At 38.5% G+C, this 12,795-nt stretch overlaps 1 protein-coding gene across 1 annotated transcript in view; it reads left to right on the top strand.

Annotated features, from left to right (window-relative positions):
• LOC126199522 (TNF receptor-associated factor 3) overlaps positions 1-12,795 on the top strand; it is a 327,738-nt gene that overhangs the window by 302,025 nt on the left and 12,918 nt on the right. The gene's annotated exons all lie outside the window — the stretch shown is intronic.

Below are 12,795 nucleotides of genomic sequence, written 5' to 3'. Positions count from 1 at the left end.
CAACACCCAGCCATCACGAGGCAGAGAAAATCCCTGACCCCGCCGGGAATCGAACCCGGGAACCCGGGCGTGGGAAGCGAGAACGCTACCGCACGACCACGAGATGCGGGCAGTTCCAGCAGTAGCACCCAGCAATGGTCAACAGGTGCAGCCACCAACGAGCGACATTATTTAGCAGAAGCAGTTCCATCAATTGGACCCAGCAATGTTGAACACGTGCAGATACCAACAAGTCACATTATCTCAGTAGAAGCAGTCCATCAGTGCACCCAGTAATGTTGAGCAGGTGCAGACACCAACAAGTGACATCATTTCAGTAGAAGCAGTCCATCAGTGGCACCCAGTAATGTTGCGCAGGTGCAGACAGCAACAAGTGACATTATGTCAGTAGAAGCAGTCCATCAGTGGCACCCAGCAATATTGAACAGGTGCAGACACCAACAAGTGACATTATATCAGTAGAAGCAGTTCCATCAGTTGCACCCAGCAATGTTGAACAGGTGCAGACACCAACATGTGACATTATGTCAGTAGAAGCAGTTCCATCAGTTGCACCCAGCAATGTTGAACACGTGCAGATACCAACAAGTCACATTATCTCAGTAGAAGCAGTCCATCAGTGGCACCCAGTAATGTTGAGCAGGTGCAGACACCAACAAGTGACATCATTTCAGTAGAAGCAGTCCATCAGTGGCACCCAGCAATGTTGAGCAGGTGCAGACAGCAACAAGTGACATTATTTCAGTAGATGCAGTCCATCAGTGGCACCCAGTAATGTTGAACAGGTACAGACACCAACAAGTGACATTATGTCAGTAGAAGCAGTACCATTAGTGGCACCCAGCAATGTTGAACAGGTGCAGACACCAACAAGTGACATTATTTCAGTAGAAGCAGTCCATCAGTGGCACCCAGTAATGTTGAACAGGTGCAGACACCAACAAGTGACATTATTTCAGTAGAAGCAGTTCCATCTGTGGCACCCGGCAATGTTGAACAGGTGCAGACACCAACAAGTGACATTATCTCAGTATAAGCAGTTCCATCTGTGGCACCCAGCAATGTTGAACAGGTTCACACAGCAACAAGTCACATTATTTCAGTAGAAACAGTCCATCAGTGACACCCGTTAATGTTGAACAGGTGCAGACACCAACAAGTGACATCATTTTAGTAGAAGCAGTCCATCAGTGGCACCTAGCAATGTTGAACAAGTGCAGACACCAACAAGTGACATTATTTCAGTAGAAGCAGTCCATCAGTGGCACCCAGTAATGTTGAACAGGTACAGACACCAACAAGTGACATATGTCAGTAGAAGCAGTACCATTAGTGGCACCCAGCATTGTTGAACAGGTGCAGACACCAACAAGTGACATTATCTCAGTAGAAGCAGTCCATCAGTGGCACCCAGTAATGTTGACAGGTGCAGACAGCAACAAGTGACAGTATTTCAGTAGAATCAGTCCATCAGTGGCACCCAGTAATGTTGAGCAGGTGTAGACACCAACAAGTGACATTATCTCAGTAGAAGCAGTCCATCAGTGGCACCTAGCAATGATGAGCAGGTCCTGACAGCAGTCCATAATATTCACTATCACTAATCACACTGTTCATCAGAGTTTATAAGCAGAAATTAAACATGTCCTAGTGGCACCAATCATGAAGAAAAAGTGCAAGTAACAGTCCATAATATTCACTATCACTAATCACACAGTTCATCAGCAGAAATTAAACATTTCTAAGTGGCACCCATTATGTTGAAAAAGTGCAGGTAACAGTCCATAATATTCACCATCACTAATCAGACAGTTCAAGCATGAACAATAGTTTGAATGCACACACAATTGCTTTTACAAAATTATTATCAATGCTCTTACACTAAACATACAAATTATAATAAACACACAAATGATATCAGATAATTGTCATATTAACTATTACTAATACACAAATATCAGTACACCTATAATATTTATGGGTGTCAGTGCAAGCCACAACAAACAAGTAAAATAATATTTAGGAGATAGGTCGGTACCAATTATCTGGGATTTGGAAAGGAAAACACACAAAACACACTCACTCATCTTTCATCCACATTAACTACTACTGTGTAATTGAATAACTGTGAAAATGAAATTCTGTCCAAAATTTTATGTTCAACTTGTGTATCAAGTAGTAGTGGCAGCAGTGTATAACAGTCAATAATAGTTAGTAAACGTCATAGTCATCATGTCAAGACCAATGTTTGCCAAGCCAAATCAAAATGTACAGTTTCTGAACAACTGTCAGTGTGCCAAGATATGCAAATGCTTCCTCTCTCCAAAAAAAAGTATATACTGCTTAGTGATTTAACAAAGTGTGTGTATAGACAATCTTCCTTCCACTTGAGTGTTCTAGTCTGCTATCTTCATCCTCCTTGTTCCATATAGACCAAAAAAAAAATGCTCCTCACTTACTTCACCTCTTATCCACCAAAACTCCAATAATCATTATCATCACATAATCTTAATACTTCAATAATACTTCTTACATTGATACATATAAACCTTATCATCAATATCATTTACCTTACCTCTTGTCCACCAAAACTGCAATAATCATCAATTTCACACAATCTCAATACCTCAATAATACCTCTTCAATACGTCGACACATATAAACCTTATTACCAATATCATTTCACTTCCATAACAACTCTTTCCTCTAGTCAGTCTCCTCGAACAAGTACAGATAACATCTTAGTGCAAACTTCAATTCATCATCCCATGCAATCCGAAGACACAATGTCCAGACACAACCTCTGTGTAGTCCACCTGAGCCAAATCTTCTACTCATTATGAATTATAAGATACATTTTGGTTACCTTGTCCATCATAAAATAAAAGAAATGCATACATGACCTCTAACAGCCTTCAGTTTGAATAACTTTCAGTAAGTAAGTACGAGTTCGGAGTGTGAATGATAGTAATATTTCACAGTGTGTACACCACTTAAAGAATCATGGCAGAAGCAAACATGTGGAGTATTTTTGTGTCAAGTGTCACTTGCTATTTCAATTGCTCACGAAGAATGTAGTGTAATAACTGTCAATGGTCTAACCCTAGTGTTGGTATGTCATGTCGTTAGCTTCCTTCCTATTAGCATAAATTTATACAGCTTCCATAAAACCTCCAGCTCATGTGACTTCTATGAAGTTTCTTGTACTAATGTCGTTCGTCGAATTATAGCAGTTCATTTTCTTATCTTAAAATATAAAGAACTGAGCGTAAGCAAAACAAGCAAGAGCGAGTAAATATACCAGTAGAGAACAGAATGTCAACAAGTGGATGCAGCACAATTCCTACAACGAGGCTCTGCCAAGCAAACAATCTATAATTAATACCATAGTGTGACCTTAACTCTATGTTCGTACACTGTACATCAGCATTGCTATATTCTAAATTGAAGAGTAGTTATGACAACAAACAGAAATGTATAAATATGCAATCCATACACACAGCAGCAAACATATATCTTACGTAATAAACAGGTCATTAGCATCATATCAACATAAGCAAATAAATGATCATATGTAATCTTAATAAGTAAACATGAAGACGCAAGCAGATAAATCACAAAGTGTAACCTACATACATAACTATATCAGCACAATTAATCAGGTGACAATTATAATTTAAATAAATAGGCACAGCAGGCACATAATAAAAAAAAAGTTACATCAGTGAAAAAGCATAGCAGCCAAGCGATGCATAATATACACAAGTAACAACCCTGTTCATTAATCAATCATTGTCAAAATCAGTTAACGTACGCAAGCACGTCGCTTCACAAGTAAACTCATAGAACATGAAATTAGGACAAAGTATGAATCACGTAATCGCGAGCAGCAAATTACGTCTAAAGTATGTACCTAAGTGGAAATATGTTACCTGAAAAATAAACTCCATTAATAGTTACCTTTTTAGTTTATTAGTTTCTTCTTCGAAATTACATTCTTCCTGAAAATTTCTCGATAGCAAGTCCTCTTAACGTCGGACACACACTGAATTTACCTGAAGTTCTTAAATATTTTATACAACCGTATCCTGAAAAATACTGTACGTTAATACTACAGCTTTATACTGAATTTAATCGGAGAAATTAGACTGTGCATTTGTTTACGGCTGTCAGTGCATTCGCACTGAGCGCTCGATCAGCTGTAGGTACGCATGACGTAGGAAGTAATTGTTTGCGGTCAACGATTGCCTTGTGCGCCGCGCAGACTGGACTGTTGCTTTGAGTATGTGCCGCCGCCAAAACACAGCGCGGTATCCTTGTACTCTCCGCATATTTACGTATAACTGTTGGTTTCTCGGAAGTATGTCATTCCACAAAAATTTTAACGTTAGATATATGATGTACTCCCTTAGAGCGTCGAGATTTACGAGTTTCTACTTTGACAGTGTTATCATGAATAATTTTGCGAACTCTATATGGACCGTTATAAAGCAGAAAAAATTTGCGACACAAGCCTTTTCCTCTGTGAGACAAACGATGAGACTTAATTAATACCTTTTGACCAACTGACAAGGTTTTTAAACGACCAGGACGCTTAGCTGATTTCTCTCTTCTAGCAGCCGCAGACGCAATATTTTGTAGAGCCAGGTTGACAACTTCAGAATACCGCAGTTTCCATGAAGGCGGAAAAGGAACGATTTCAGAAATGCGATTTGTCGGTACTTTATTTTTTAATATCAATATAGGCGGTAAAGAAGTTGAATCATTAGGGAGTTCATTCAGAATGTTTTGAAAAATATGAAGATACTGATCCCACGTTCTGTGATTCTGATGACAATAAAGTCGACACAATTTATTGATTTCCTTCATCCATCTCTCTGAAGCGTTAGACTGAGGGTGAAAAAGTGAAATGAAAATTGGTTTAATCTTACGACGCCGTAGAGTACGAAGCCAAATTTTAGAGCGAAACTGTGATCCATTATCTGATATAACCTTATCAACATTACCCACTTCTTTAAGAAAATGTTTGATGAAAGCAATAGATACTGAACAAGCTGTTGCTTTACGTAAAGGTGTAAAACACACATATTTTGATGTCAATTCCACTGCTACCAAAATGTACGCAAAACCATTAGTAGAACGAACCACTGGACCGAACAAATCGACTGCAGCCATCTCCTTTAATTTCGCTGGAATGATAGGAAACACCGGTGCTCTGTGAGAAATTGTTGGCGGCTTAACCTTTTGACATAATTTGCATTTGGCAAGAACAGATCGAATACGTTTTTCCATATTACTGAAGTAGCAATTTTCTCGTAATTTATGAAAGCATTTTCTGGGACCAAAGTGTGCATAACTGAAATGTGTGTACCAAATCAATTTATTAACCCACTCATCAGGAATACAAACTAACCAAACAGAGTTGTCGACCGATTTTCGTTTAAAAAGAATATCATTGCGAACTAAATAATGCTGTCTAATCGCTACGCTTTCCTTTCTCCTCCACTTCTCCTTAATGTCATTCCAGATTGGATCCTTACTTTGCTCCTTAGCGATGTCCTGGAGCGAAGACGAAATAAAATTCTCAAACGCAACACCTTGAATATACATAAAACAATAATGGTTTTCCTTGCAGTCCTCTTCAGCACTTTGTTTCAAACCCATAGGTGCACGTGATAAAGCATCAGCAACAATATTTGAAGATCCCTGTATGTAAACAATACTAAAATCAAATTCCTGTAGGTACAGCGCCCATCGTGACAATCTTCCATGAGTTAATTTTGTTGACATAAGAAATTCCAGAGCTCGATGATCGGTGTAAACATTAGTATGTCTGCCAAACAAAAAGATGCGAAATTTTGTGAAAGCCCAAACAACAGCCAAGGCTTCAAGTTCCGTAATCGAATAACTCTTTTCTGATTGAGAGAGAACACGGCTTCCAAATGCAATAGTTTTCTGTACTACAACGTAGTTTTCTTCTATCTCTTGAAATAAATGTGCACCTAGGCCTTTGTATGATGAGTCCGTCGCCAAACAAAAATCTTTAGATAAATCCGGATGTGAAAGAAGTGGAGCAGCAACTAAAGCATCACGAAGTTGTTCAAATTCTGACTGAGCTTCCTCATCCCAACATAGATTTCTTTGCAGATAGTTCACATAAACGAGGTGTGGCCAAATTGTCCAATCTAACAAAGCGTCTAAGAAAATTACAGACACCAAGGAAACTACGAACATCACGTTTTGTGGTAGGAACAGCATAATTACGAATTGCGTCTAGCTTCTCTGGATCAGGGAGAATACCTTCTGTAGAAATAATATGACCAAGAAATTTCACCTGAGAACGACCAAATTCAGATTTTTCCAAGTTCACTGTAATGCCAACTCTTGCAAAAATACGTAATAATGAATCCAAAATTTTGTTGTGTTCACTCCAAGAATGTTTAGCAATAAGAATATCGTCAACATATGAAGTAATATTGTCACGAAGATAAACAGGTAAAATTTCGATTAAACTACGAATGAATGCTGCAGAAAATATAGTAAGTCCAAACGATAATTTTCGAAATCACTTTTGGGTAAAATAGTCATATTCGGTTAATCTTTACCTACTGTCTAGATAGATTGATAGTCGAAGAGTTGTTTTGACAGATGCAAAGAATAGTAAAAGAGTAGGCAGCGGTGCAGAAAACTAAAAGGGAAATAGCACCACTACAGCTCGGGGCCCTATGCACGCTACGGCACATATTCACTTAGTGTAGTGAATCCCCTGAGGACCTTAATAGCCGCACATAATTTCCAGTTTGTGACTTAGTGGCCAATTTGGTGGAAGTGCGTACGTAAATTGATCTAACCATGAACATGGATGTATGTCATTCTTAGAATTGCGAAACATCTTAAATTTCCGAACAGTCAAAAAGTGTTTATAGTCAAAGTTTTCGCCTCGTGGCGACAGAGACCTACCGCGACTGTTCCAGTCCGAATGTCGATTATTGTCAAGTTCACGCGCCTGGCGCTCTCTTGTTGCATCCCGTAAATGAAATAAATTACTTTCTTCAAACCCCTCTGCTATCTGTGATTCTAAATTTCTTCTGCTGTCTTTTCCTACGATTTCGCCTTCAGTTTGTTTGACTTGCTTTCGTAATGCCTCAAATTCCCTTTTGACGCGTTCATTAAATTTTCCCTGATTTTCAACATGCTTATTTATGTTCTGGTACTCTTCGGTTTCTGCAAATGGCAATGGTGCTGTATCATCTGAATCTCTGTCCCCATTTAAACCAAGACTTGTCAATTTATCTGCAATCTCCTCAACTCTTTCCGATAAGTCACCTATTTGTTCTTTCTGTTTATTTACGTCTTCCGTAAGTGTCGCGACTCGGGTTTCAGTATTGACACATTTAGTAATTAATTGTTCATACTGTTGTGTTAAGTTATTTATTCTGTCATTTGGTACGGATTCCTCGATTCTTTCAAGTATTTCTTCCTTATCATGTGCACGTTGTAAATTTAACTCTGAAAATTTTTGTACTATCATGCGATCTCTTTCTTCCTGTTCTCTATCCTGTTCCTTTTGTCTGATTTCTATTGCAATTAATCTATTATTGTGAGAATTCTAAATCGGTTGTACTTCTTCTCTAATTTCTTTCTTTAATTCATCTTTCATGTTTTTGAAACATGTCCCTATTCGTGAATCTAACCGTGTTTCCATTGTTTCCATCTCTGTTTTAATTGTTCCTATTTGTGATCCCACTGTTTTTAATTCAGATCCCAACTGTGATCCCAGTGAGTCTAACCGTGTTTCCATTGTTCCCATATCAGTTTTAATTGTTCCTATCTCTGTTTTAATTGTTCCCATATCAGTTTTAATTGTTCCTATTTGTGATCCCACTGTTTTTAATTCAGATCCCAAATTTAATATTACACCCATCAACTGCTCCATATTAACTGTTTCAAAATTCTTTTCGCCCCTAACATTTCCCACAAAACCAGTTTCCTTCATCATAGCTGTAAAGCTATCTGTGTTCGATACTACTCCAGAATCTTCTGTCATTAATCTCGTATTCTGAAAATTTTTTGATTGTGAAAAATTTTGAAATGGTTCCGGACTACTTTCCCGACTTATTAAATTGTTTTCAACTTCATTATTTATCATAGTGTTGTCCCGTGTTGGCGAGTTCGCCATTTCAACAATTTCGTCATTCACACTATCCATCATTTTTGCCTTTTTCATCGATCGCGTAATCATTTACAAAATGTACAAAACTCGTCACTGTACAAAAATTACACACAATGACTCTTTATCTCCAACAATACCATTCACACGAAATGTTTCCCTCAAACACGATTAACGAACAATTGAAATAATTGCACTAAATTGTCAAACGCGTATACAAGACAACAAAATTAAATTCTGAAAAAAATACCATTAGAAGAATGACAATTACCAAATCTACACATGCAAAATAGACTACAATTACTAAACTACAAATTACTACAACAATACTACTGTCTACTATTTTTACAATCAGAAGAATTCCAAGGGACGATCCGAAGCAGTGGTCGCCACGTGCATGGGGGCTTAATTATATAAATGAATGCAAATAATTTTAATTTTCAGTCGGTGTCTGTCCGATTACGCAGTCTCGTAAACGGTTGGCCCTGACTAGTTTTAGTATGCAATCTGACTGCATAGAATAACAACAAAGAATGAAAGAAAATTTTCGTTAACACAATTAATTAATTAAGTCCCCAGCAACTATAAAACGTACGAAACCAAAGCACAAGTGTAACTGTTCTGTGTGTGGAAGTGTGATTCAACGTACACATCTGGCACGGTTCTTCTTCAATAAGACAAGAAATTTTAAATACCATTTATACTGAAGAAACAAAAAAAATATACTATAATTGCGCAAGAAAACAAGAATTACACTCTAATACAAGAACACGAGGCAGATGCTTTGTTGACTGAACCTGTGACGAAGCATTGTTTAAGACACTGAAATAATAAAAAAAAGGGAATTTTTTTTACCTTCATATATATTGACGAAAAGCACTCTGATCATTACAATATCTCCATTGGAACAACATCTGCTGTCTAGCCCATCAAACAACTGCATAAAACATGGAACAAGCACTCCCTACTACAACATCTCAACACCGACTCTCTACCACCACATCTCGATAAGCACTCTCCACCACGACTTCTCGACAAGAACTTTTCACTACGACATCTCAGCAAGCACTGACTACTACGACTTCTCGACAAGAACTGCCTGTGGAGGCGGCGGAATAAAACTCTTTGGCGCTAACTCTGGCGCTGTGGCTCAGTGTAGCCACCTTTCAAGCTCTCACCCAAATGCTGTAACTCGGTAGTCAGACTTTCCTTGCAGCGTATGCGTCGCGCTATGCGAAAGACTTTCGTGAGCACAGATGTGTGTTGTGCTGGAAGGTGGTACCTGTTGGTGTTTAGCTAGAGGTCCGAGTGTGTTCCAGGAGTGCCGCAGAGTGGCGTGGGAGCTCTCCTTTATCTCTTCCAGAGGGACAACACTGGACCACCTGCTGGGCCCTCGGCAAAGGAGTCCGCGGTCCAGCCGCTACGAAGGAACGAACTGAGCAGGAACCCAACACATTGCCTGAAGATGACGAATGAAAACCTCATCGAAATACTGCCACAACAAGATGCCATGACTTGGTTTATAACTCGAGGAAACATCATCCATGAAATTCACTGAGGAGGGATGCATTCTCGTATTAATTCCTCATGCTTCCCAAGACGCAGATGTTTACTTACTTTACTGCTTCAGTACTGGCAGCTATGTCATTAGTTGTTAAAACTCACCATTCATTGTGAACGACTCACCACTGATTTGCTTCTTTAATGTGCCGTAAAGACAGAAATCGTTGCCTTTCTATTCGGAGCTACTGCAGGGATTCTTCAGTCCTCCCACCCAATGAAATGCTTCAATGTGCTGCGCACAGAGGTAATAGTTTTCATTCCTTTTGACTGTTGAAAAATCATAGGGATGAGAAGTGACACGTAAGCGATTCGGAGCATGACCGCGTCATCCTCATATCGGTGGAGAGCATTGGTGGAGATTTCTTATACTTAACTTTTGGCTGTGCAGGGTAGCTCGAACAATTTATGAAAAATTAAACGAGTTCTTATCAGTGTTTGACGACCGCTAATAACTTGGGTCAACTTATTAAAACTTTTTATATTTTCGCTTTTCGGTCTTAGCCCATCATTAGAATATGAGAGAGAGAAACCTGATCCAGACTATTGCGTCAAGTGACATGTATCGTACCACATTACACAATACCCAATGTCAATTTCATCTCTAATATTCTGATGATGGGCAACGCCTGAAATGCGAAAATGTAAAACATTTTAAAATGTGGACCCTTGTTATTACCAGCCATGAAACGTTGATAAAAACGTGCTTAGTTATTTCTTATATTCATGCCCTGGTGACCTGGTATGCTGACTACGCACTTTTTCGAAAGTCGTTCACTATGTAGAGAAGAAAGTAACGACGGTATTTCTTTCTGTGGAACGTAGTTGCCAGATGAGAACTAATAATACCATAGTCTCTTATATAATACCCGGGCGTTACTATTTTTGTTCATAATTCACACGTTTCCAAAAATTTCATACGCTGACAAAGTGAGGAATGCGGGCAGTTTAGGATCTCGGAACACTGCAGAGGTCGGATTTTTTGAGGAATATCTAATCCACAGCGAGTAGGACATGACGTGCGAGCGATTGGGGCTTGTGGGTGGAAATTAACGGTTCCTGCATTACCGATACACTATAAGCCATGCGATATCGTGAGTCTGAGAAAAAAATATATATGGTGGAAAATTTAACTGTGGCTCTCTGTATACAGGGTGCTCCAGGAGTGGTCATTACTGAGGAATATGACAGGAGCGATCATCTGAAGATAAAAGTCCAGTAAACAAGGGCTCTAAAATACGTACCTCAAGAGCGATGAATGCTTATTCATCTTCGATACTGTGAAACAGATCTCATCTGAAGCAAGCTCTTTGGTTTCTGTATTTTGAGAGATGGTATTACGGACCAAGATAAGAACAAAAGTCACGTACACATGAACTCTAAATTGCACACTTTAAGACCTATGAGCACTTGTTCATTTTCGAATCTGTAAAGTACAACTCTTCTGCTGAGCAAGTCCTCATAGCTCTTAAGATGTGCGTTTGTCTATTCTGTCACATCTCAAAACGTGGAAAGCAAAGAGCTTGCAGTAGAAGAGATTTGTTTCACATTATCCAACATAAGCGAGTGTTCATAGCTTTTAAGGTACAATATGCATTTTGAGCCCTTGTTACCTGGACAATTTTCTCATGTTTCTGACCGTACTGTGCCTTCCAAAATAAGGAAAGATAAAAGCTTGAAGTAGAAGAGTTTTGTTTCACAGTACTGAAGATGAAGAAGTGCTCATACGTCTTAAGATAACAATTTTTGGACTCATGTTTACTGGACCTTTTTTCTTCGAATGATCATTCCCTTCACCACCCTGAATATTGACCATTCCTCCTTGGACACTCTGTTTATTACGTAGTGCTCTACTGTATGTACTAAGAAATATTTACAAGTAAGTCTCTTACTTACTTCGTAACTTTTCTGAATATAATGTTTATTTGTCCTGAGCTAAAACCTGGACTGGACTGGTTTTCCATTTTAAACTTCACCTATATTTGGTGTTGTCCTGAACAATACAAGTGTTGTAATTGCGACGCTTTATCTGGTAAAGTGAGGGGCCCAACTATCTCAAACTGAATAACTATATTTGAATTAACAGTCACCAAAACAATCGTAAAACGTAAAACTGTCTATTGAATATGCTGTCCTGTGAAATTGTGCATTGCGAAATGCAGTGAACAATGCTCCAATGCGCTCACAATATGTGACTTACAGTTCCAACACATAAAACTAACAATGAAAATGCAACACAAAATTACAAATGAATTTTCAACGAATAAATAACCAAAATGTTCGTTTAAAAATACCCCTGTGAATAAACGTACACAAATTGACTAACTAAATTTCCAACATTAAAACATACACACTCATATTTAACACTGCACTAACAATATAACTGTCTGCGTATGAAATGGAATCTGAACACCCTCTAAATCTGAGCCTGCCCAAAATTTTGGAATACATATCTTAACAGTGAGTGATCTTATTGTCCTGACAGTAATGTAAAATTGGCGCTAACAAACTTTTGTAACTTATTAGTTGAAACCGAAACTTAGTATTGCACGAAGAGATGAATATAAAAATACAGCTCAGCAGCAAACTACATGAAAGAAAAGAAAGCCTCGCGCAGTGCAGGCAATGACGTGCAGCTATTCAAACCAGATTAAGCTTTGACTTTAGCCACTGTGTTCTGCATAGTGCAAAGCTACAATACGTTTAACCAGAAAGACGCTTTCGTGAGGAGATGATGGTTCAATTTAAACATGTTAAATGACTGAAAAGAAATCAACCTTATTTTTGAAGAACTATGTTGCAAATAATGAAACTTATTCTTTGACAACTACAATGATTCTTACAATAATTGCTGCTTGTGAAAGAATAAGAGCCTGCGTTGAAATTAATTATTGAACTGGTAAAGGTGTGGTAAATCTGTAACTTCTGCGTACAGGCTATGTGAAATGATAACTTTACTTGTTCACGGCTGAGCAGTGAAACTAATCCGAACCGACAAAGGAAAATCCCACTAACTTTCTTGTAATTTCGCGAAGACAAAAAAATGTAACAAAAACGTTCCCTGA

Source organism: Schistocerca nitens, chromosome 8, assembly GCF_023898315.1.
Source record: "Schistocerca nitens isolate TAMUIC-IGC-003100 chromosome 8, iqSchNite1.1, whole genome shotgun sequence".
Taxonomy (NCBI): domain Eukaryota; kingdom Metazoa; phylum Arthropoda; class Insecta; order Orthoptera; family Acrididae; genus Schistocerca; species Schistocerca nitens.
The sequence above is the reverse complement of the archived record's forward strand: the minus strand, read 5'-3'. Positions and strand labels throughout refer to the sequence as shown.